Consider the following 8,948-nt stretch of genomic DNA (forward strand, 5'->3'; position numbering starts at 1 on the left):
CCATACTATTTGACTTCCAATTTTGAAGTTATCTTTTGTCCAAAATGGAAGTTTCAAGCATCGAAGATGGCTACTGTATTTTGAAATGAATATGAAATGTATTCTACGGGCAGGAAACAAGAGGAATGAGCACATGCTATCCCTCTGCTCCCTCAGAAAAGCTTTTCCATGAGTTCCAGATGATAATTTATTGACCGGTTGCATTGACCAGTTCTAGCTTATAAGGGAGGATAGAAAATATAACTTCTTAACAGGGCACATTGCAACCCAATTCTAAAATAGACATTAAGTTACTAATAAAAGGGAGAGGAAAATGTATATTGGGTTATAATCAGCAGTCTCTGCCACAGTTCCTGACATTAGTACTTATCCTGTGTAGGAGAGATCTGCATCCTGTGTAGTTGTGCCTTCCCTAGAGGAGGCCATTAGAGATAGGCAGCTTCCTGGCTGTGTAACTGTGGCTCTGTTTTATTTGCTTTATGAAGACCCACGGGGACCTTTCTTGCTTGAGTGAGGCAGGTTGTGAAGCACATAAAATGTACTTGTGGGCTCTTGGGAGTGTGTTATGGTTATGGACTGTGTGTATCTTGGAGCAGCAAGCTAAGTAGGCTGAAGTCCAGCTGATGTGCACTGGATGGGTGTGCAGCCTGTTTTCAGCTGTCTTTCCTAGGGGGTTGGTTTTTGTACCATACCAGTTACTATACATCCTTCACTGTAGGATAATCTCTGCCTTCATAATTTTGAGAGATAATTTTAAAATGCCCAATAGACCACTTTCTTAGGAACAGTGGGATGTAAAAGACCTTAGGTGGAAGCTCATATGGAATAGTGAGGAGGACATGGAGGAGAGAGGGCGTGATCTAGGGTATCATGGCATTTTATAATGCAGTCAAGGTTTCATTCCCACCTACAACAAATCCAAGGTCATTTGGTGGGCAGCCTGTCATATCCAATAGAATTGAACTTGTAGGAATTTAGAGATGATTGTCTAAGGAGAGGCTAAATAAAGACTTAGATTTTTTTGCCAAGATACATATGTGAGTTTATGTGTGTATAAGGGCTTGCAGGAAGAGGAGGCAAGTGAGCACCACCGTAACTTCACTTTTTTGTTTTGACTCTGTAGGTGTCTGTGCCATATGTCTCTCAAGGACATTTCAAAACGATCTTTCTCTGAATTGTACTTAGGAGATGTTACTGGGTAGAATCTGAATGTGATGAGAGAGAGAGTTGACACAGAAGACAGAAAGAACTCAGGTTCTGCTTCCTTTCTGGCATCAACCATGCTCATGGCTATCTCCAGGTTTCAGCTTTTGTTCTCACTGCAGCTGAGGCCTCTGCGTGGCTGCATTTTACTTTCTCTCTTACTTTTCTGTTAATAATCTGGCTTGTTTTAATAAATGTTTCACTCCAGCTACTGCATATCATTCATAATTTTCAGAAACTATTTTTGTGGAAAATCCAGTTTGGGCCAGGCATTGTGCAAGTTGATAATGCACAGTGGTGAAAAAAAAAAATGATGGTCTCTTTCTTCCTGAAATGCACAATCTAGAGAAAAAAAATACAGTATTGAAGAAGTAAATACATAAGAATACACTTACAGATAGAGAAAGAACTTATATTTGTTAGGATGTGTTTGGCTGCCAAAAGTAAAGACAGTGGCTTTAATAAATGTGGCTTTTGTGGTTTTTTTTCACCCAAGTTTAGGTAGGTAACCTCAGATTAATGCAGAGAACCCGAGATATCATGGACCCCTGGCTCAGTCTCTCTTCCAGCTTCCCCATCACCCTATCCACTGTATCTTCTGTTCTCATGGTCCTGTGGCACCTGCAAACTTGGCATCTGCATTCCATGAAGAAAAAGCAACCTGGAGGAAGCAGTGGCAAGTAAGTGGAGAAAGCAAACATTACTCAGGAATGTGCAGGACCTTTGCTTGTGCTCCTGGGATGGGATAGTCACACAGCTGCCTCTGGTCCTATGGAATGGTAGCAGATGGAGTGTTTCCTGCCAAGAATATGACTACCCTATGCAAAAAGTGGGAATCTGAGTAAAAACTGGGGCTAGTCAATAAAGAAGGCAGTAGATAACACATCTGGTCCAGCAAGAAAGTAGAGGAACAGGGTCCCTTTGAACAGAAAATTGGAGGAAATCTCTGTTGGGCTGCCAAGGCAGGCCTTTCTGAAAAAGAGTTGAGACTTTTGACAAGGCACAAAACTAGGAGGGAGAGTTGTCCAGCTGAGGCCAATCAACATTTTAATTTGAAATTTAAATGTCATTGGTTTGTTTTGTTGAAATTTATTATGTTTGCTTTGTATCACTGTCACAAATACCTAAACAAAATCAACTTATAAAGAGAAAAAGTTTATTCTGGTTCACAATTTTAGAGGTTTCCATCATGATCAGTTGGCCATATTGCTTTGGACTTGTGACCGGATAGTATATCATGACAGGAATTTGTGGCAGAGCAAAAGCACCCCTGTCATGGCTAGGAAGTGAAAGAGAGAAAGGGACCCAGATCCCACAATCCCTTGACCTGAAACCCCATCTCTTAGAGGTCCCACCCCTTTCCAATAGTGCCGAGCTGGTAACTAAGCCCTGTGCACCTGGGCCTTTGAGGAGCACTTAACCAAATCAAAGAAGTCATCTATTGTAAACTTAGTTCCAGACGCCATTTCAGTTAACTTAATCCTGAAAAAAGAGATCTAGATGTATTCTTGCATGTGCTTCCATGTAAGAAAGAAAAACTTGGAAGTTGCAGAAGTAACTTCAATCTAAAGTCCTTTCTTGGGAACAATTAAAAGAAGAGGACATTCCCAGTCCTGACTGTCAAATTCTACTTTCACCGAATTCAGGTAGCATGTTCATAAATATAGAATTTAGGCAAAAACATTTTAATTGCTCTAATTTTTAGATTTTCTACATTTACATTGAAATCACAAACTCATATACTTGAACCTATATTATTACCAAGATTGTTGATCAAATATCAATTTTCCTAAATGCTATGTGATGTCTTGGATTGGATAATTGAACACAAAAAAGGCCTATACTGCATCTTCTTTGGGGATTACTCCACTCCTGACTTTTCCCTCATATACTTAGCTGTCAACTGGGCATCTCCACTTAATGCCTAATAGGCACCAAAGAAGATGGTTTTTACACAACTCACATAGTAACATAATAATATAAAGTGTGCTTGTAATTAAATCAGGGGTCCTAATGTAGGAAAAATTATTAAACGTATAATATTTAACTTCCAAAACTCTTTATGGTAGATATTATTCTTATTAGATATTATTATTCTCATCTTGTGTCAGACAAAGCTCAGGACTGGGAAGAGTAAATAGTGTTCCCAAGTTCACGTGGTAGTGCTGTCAGGGCTCTAACCCAAGTCTGTCTGAGGCAAAACGTTTTTGTATCCACACCTGCCTGCCTAACACAGTTAGAAATGGTCGTTTAAAACAGTGAAGCTAAAGCTACTTAAAACCCTATACACTGTATGAATATGTGGTAATGGACCCCACTATTATATATAATCATAATGTACCAAGTGATAAAAACAGTAAAAAAAAAAATCCTGTAAACAGCTGTACAAGTGACCACTATCAGATTATAACCAGATCACGTTCAGTTATAAAAAAAATTATAAAACCTTATTGTTTCGGTCAGCTTTTCCATTGCTGTGGCCAAAACACTTGACAGTAACAATTTAGAGGAGGAAAAGTTTATTTGGGGCTCATGGTTTCAGAGTTCAGTCCAGAGATGGCCAACTCCATTGGACCCCAGAGGAGACAACACATCATGGGGGAAGGGCCCAGTGGAGGAAAAATTCTCAACTCATTGCCGAGTCAGGAAGCAAGGGGTAGGAAGGGTGTGCAGGGCAGATGCGCCCTTCCAGGGAAGCCCCTGGTGTGGCTAGGGAAGTGGGTCCTACACCTGCTACAGTTACCACCTAGTCAGTCACTTCAAACTAGGACGGACAGATTAGGTCACAGCTCTCAATCTAGTCATCTCATCTCTGGAGGTTCCTGCATTAACAGGACCTTTTAGGGGACACCTTACACTCAAACCATAACATTGGGGAATCAGTGTAACTTTGTGTGTGGTGTATGTGTGTGTGTGTGTGTGTGTGGTGTGTAAAAGTCAGCAGTAATCTTAGAGTCTATTTCTAGTGTTTCCAATTGAAACCCAGAAAGTGTGAGCAGGCTCTCCAGGGTCACCCAGAGTTAGCAGCAGAGATGGCCCTGTGCAAGAAAGAGAAATCTGGATCATCAGGCTAAGAATGCTGGCAGCCTCTCAAAATCCAGACTATAGAATGAACTGCTTTTCACTCCTCTGTGCCCTTACCTGAGAGAAAAGCAGAGGCAGAAAAGTGCATATTGAACTCCTCTGGGAAAATGTGGGATGGACAATGTTGCTTTGGATTACCAAGCGCCAAGCCTGGGAAGAGGAGACAAAGCATTGATGGTTTCCCTCCAGTGGATCTGTTTCCTATCGATCCCTGCCCAGTGAGCTCTCTAAAGGTGAATTCATTTCTATTAGAACTCAACACAGAGTATCTCTGAAGAATTCTTCTCACTCTGAGAAGAGACATTTCTTTCACTGGGGAAAGAGCTATAATGTAATATTTAAGTTTTGATTTAAAACATTTAAAGAAAATTCTCAGTTCCATGTATATCTATGTTAGATATTTCACAGCCATTGAGGAGTTAGGTGATAGTTTTTTCTGACTTTAAATAAAGGAAAAACTACTAAGGGTGTGAGTAAAGAAAAGGGGCATGGTCATGCCTATTTAAAAAAATAACTGATTACATAATATTTAAACTTGTCAAAAGGGGGGAAGTTCAGGACTATTTTCAAAGCAGTGTTGCTAATCTAATTCTACACATTTATTCTCTTCTAAGTCATGGAGTTTCCATGCCCTATTCACCACTAGGTGGTGGCAACATGCTGTACACAAAATCACTGTCCACACTCAGCAAGGGCAGAAAGGAGCCAGAACAGGACTTCTGGAGGCAGGAACTGGTGTGGCCATGTCGTTCTCTAAACTAACCAACCCCTGAGACGGCAAAAACAATAAAGGCTTACGTATAGCCCTTTCAATAAGATCAATAAGACACTCCAGGTAAATTGGAATGCTTAGAAATAGATTGCTTCCATTGGTGGAGTAGACACTGTACATCTTGACCTGGCCCTTTACTAGCAATCTACCTCAGCCATCTTCAGTTTTTTCTTCATTAAAGTTGAATTATAAATCCTTATAATACCATGTCTCAGGGAAAGCAGAGTGAACAATTAATTCTACAAAAATGCCTTACACACCTCCAAAGTGCTAGAGAAATATGGGTTGCCACTGACTCCTAAGTTATTCTTCCTGGACAACAATATTTAGAAGAGTGATTCTCAATACTGCATATACCAAGGGGTCACTTAGGGACTTTTTTTCCTAGGAGACTCTCCAGATATTTGGATGGAATTCACCCTCTATGATAGCTCAATAAATATATACCGAATGAGTGAATGGATGAATGAATGAATGCACAGGTCAAGGGTGGAACTGGTGAGATGAAGGAAACTGTCTTAGAGAAAGACTCTAAGCTTTGATGAAGGGCACACCAGGGAAGAGGCAAGCACTGGAAATTTTCAGGCAGTGTCAGGACTTAGACACTAACAGACCATGTGGAGAAGTCAGCAGTTTTTGTTTCCCCAAGAGCACCAAGTTTATTGATATCTGATGCCAGGCATTGAAGAGACCACTCCTATATCTAATGTATGGCTAGTAACCCTGCCTTGAGAAGCAAATGTTAGTCTCCTTATCCTAGAATTTTCTAGATATTCAGTTTCTTTATAGGCTGATATGATTGGTCTCTCTTTTACTATAGACAAGAGGAGAGCTGTAAGGCACAGCCAGGGCCACCTCTGTCCAGAATGGTACCAGTGCTTGGGCTAAATAGCTATGTTTCTTAACCCAAGCTGAGAATCAAAGGTACCAGAGGTGCTTTAAAAAATTCTGTGGAGTTTTGCATCTACAGTTTGCATCTTAAAATTCTTTCTTGTGGGTTGATGCCGATCAAGGTTGAGAAAAATCACCCACAAGCCTGATCCTGAGCAGAGACTTGTGCTGATTGCTTTTCCAGCAACCAACCTCCCTGTGCCCTCAGCAGGCTAGGTTCACATAATAACAGATTTTTCAGTTCCTCTGCCTTTCCTAAAATGTTACACTACCAAAGGAAGTATTGACAGCTCAGTTGTTCATTTGTGGTCAACTGGGTGGACATCCTTTTTATTCTCTTGGCATAATAATATTAAGTGCTAACATTATTATCTGAACAATTTCCATGTTCAAGACTGTGTTAAACAGTATATATGTATTTATTTCATTTAACTCCCACAACCATCCTAGGAGGTAGGAACTAATATTATCTATATTTATAGACAAGAAAACTGAGGCTTAAAGAAGTCATAGATGAATCATATAGCTTGGAAGTGACAGAGTCATGAGCAGAATCCAGTTCTGTTTGAAACCCAAATTTCTGTATAGCCAAACCTCCACCAGAACACATATTGCCTTTAGCTTTGATGGAAAGCCTCATGGAAGAATCAGATTGATAACAAAATATATACTCTGCCACTGAAACAAAATTTAATGAAATTTTGAAGTGTAGTAGCAGAAAGCGTAAAAATTATTGTGTCATTCCTAGTTCAAGTAGGAAATAAATGATGTCTTTAGGCTGAGTTATTGGGAAAATTTAATAGATTATTAATAAAACTATGGACAATAATTTTTTTTAAGCAACAAGAAATGATGTAGTATCCTGGAGACAGTAGGAGTGAAGAGGGGGACATTCATTGTGCTACATGGAGAAGTTCTCATGACAGACAGTGGCCTTTGATAGAGTGTCTAAGCACAGAGATTCCTGGGGAATAAACACCCCATCCTGACTCTTTACCTCATTCTTCTGCCCTCTGACCCACCGCATATGACTGACCCTCCCACAGTAAAAACCCAGCCAGAATGTAAGAGAAACCTTGACTCTTGGTTCCTTTGTCTACCCTGGGGTCAGAGAAGGGTGGAGAGCAAACAGATGAAACCGTAAGTCTTATATTAACTGAAAAGTTTATCTGTAGGCATTTTGGTTGAAAAGTTAAAGGTATTACATTTCAAAATAATGATTAGCAATCACAAATGAATGAAACTATCCTAATACAAGCCTATTACAACATGCATTTCAGTATAGTACATTAATTAGACCCCTTCCGTACTTGCCTTATTTGTTGAATCTCTAATATAGTACTGTTGGGCTAGGAAGATGATACCCCAAAATTTGTGCTTTGACATGCTGAGCTGCAGAAATAGTCTCACAATCCAATCTTCCTTTGCTTCTTTCACAAGCATAGAAAGCAAGAGTTCCTTTCTATCTATCTATCATCAATCCATCTATGGCAAGTTCCGAAGTCTGACTGACTGTTTCAACCAGTGAGACCAAACTCTCAGGTCCTGCAAGGGGCAAAGGGGGATTGGAAAATGAAGACTCACTAACACAGATTTTGAAGATTAAGCTGGGATCAGGTGGAGTTTTGCTCTCTGATGTAGATGCAGATCTAAAGAGTTACACCAGCAATCTTTATTTATATATGTCTCATTATCAGGTTAAAGACTATGCAACCATTATCCTTTGTATTCAGGAAAGTTACAGAAACTAGGACATCTATGTAGCTTTTCCACAGTTTTCAATCCACAGTTGCAAAGTGCAATGTTAGGAGCTTTGAGTAACTCTCAAGAAAGTGCATTGTTTAAAGTTACTGTAAGGTGGGCAGAAACTACAGAAGCAGAGCTGGTGAAACATTGTGGTTGTCTAGCATAAAAGTTCCTTCCTTCCTGGGAACTGTGTGCCTGAGATCAAGGTCAGAGCTGATAGGACTCTTGCACAGAGCCTCCTCATGCAGGGCATTGCCACAGCAGGTAAGCATTCCGTGCCCTTGCACAGAAACATTCCCAGGCACCAGGCATGCCAAAGCCATGAGGGCATCAGAGACCCCCAGTCTCAGTCACTGCTCTGCCATCCTCTGTCAGGACTCTTCACAACTGAGGAAATTTCTTCCAAAAGAAATGAAATTGTCTTGATATCTCTTCTAGCAATTTCAACTAATAACCAGGAAAGATGATCACTGAAAAAGAGTAAGAAAGAGAGCCTCCATTTTTCATTTCATCCTCTGAGGGAGGCTCTGAGAGATCACCTGGGAGACTTTATCTGAATAAAAAGACACTTTTTGCTCACAGTGAAGTTCCACCCCTCATCTTCCCATAACTTATTGATATCTCCCTCCCCCATTTCCTACCTCCTTTATTTCCATGTTCCCTATGAAGAAAGTTATCTAAACATCTAGACCTCACTGGATTGTGGACTGATTCCTTTCCTGTGACCTCCCCTTTGCTTATGTACATTGATGAGTCTGTATATCATCTTCTCCTGATAATCTGTTGTCAACTGTCACTGGTTCTTTGCGGTGCCAAATCCACGGGTATTTGTCACCACCTGCAGCAACAATTTGCACGGGTCTTTACTGGTGGTGGACTGGAAACGAACTGCTTCTATCTTTCTTTTAGTGGGCTGCTTTCTCGCTTATTCGCTTGTTCCCTGGGCTATTGAGGAAGAAAGACTTTTCTTAGAGAGAGAGAGAGAGAGAGAGAGAGAGAGAGAGGCTTTGCATAAGAGAGAAAGAGAGACTTTGCTTAAGAGAGAGAGACTACACTTTCAGAGATCTAGATCCTCTTAGTTCTGCTGCTTCTTCTTAAAGGTGCGTCCTGCATCCTGTGAACTAAGGGTACGTCTGAGGTGCCTCCTAATGATGCATCCCGTGATCTGCCTATCTGTGATCTTCAACCTAAAGATGTGTTCCCAGTTCTCCGCTCTGCAATCTGCCTTCCACCGCTGCCCCTACTTGCTGCT

This window comes from Sciurus carolinensis, chromosome 10, assembly GCF_902686445.1.
Source record: "Sciurus carolinensis chromosome 10, mSciCar1.2, whole genome shotgun sequence".
NCBI classification, from domain to species: Eukaryota; Metazoa; Chordata; class Mammalia; order Rodentia; family Sciuridae; genus Sciurus; species Sciurus carolinensis.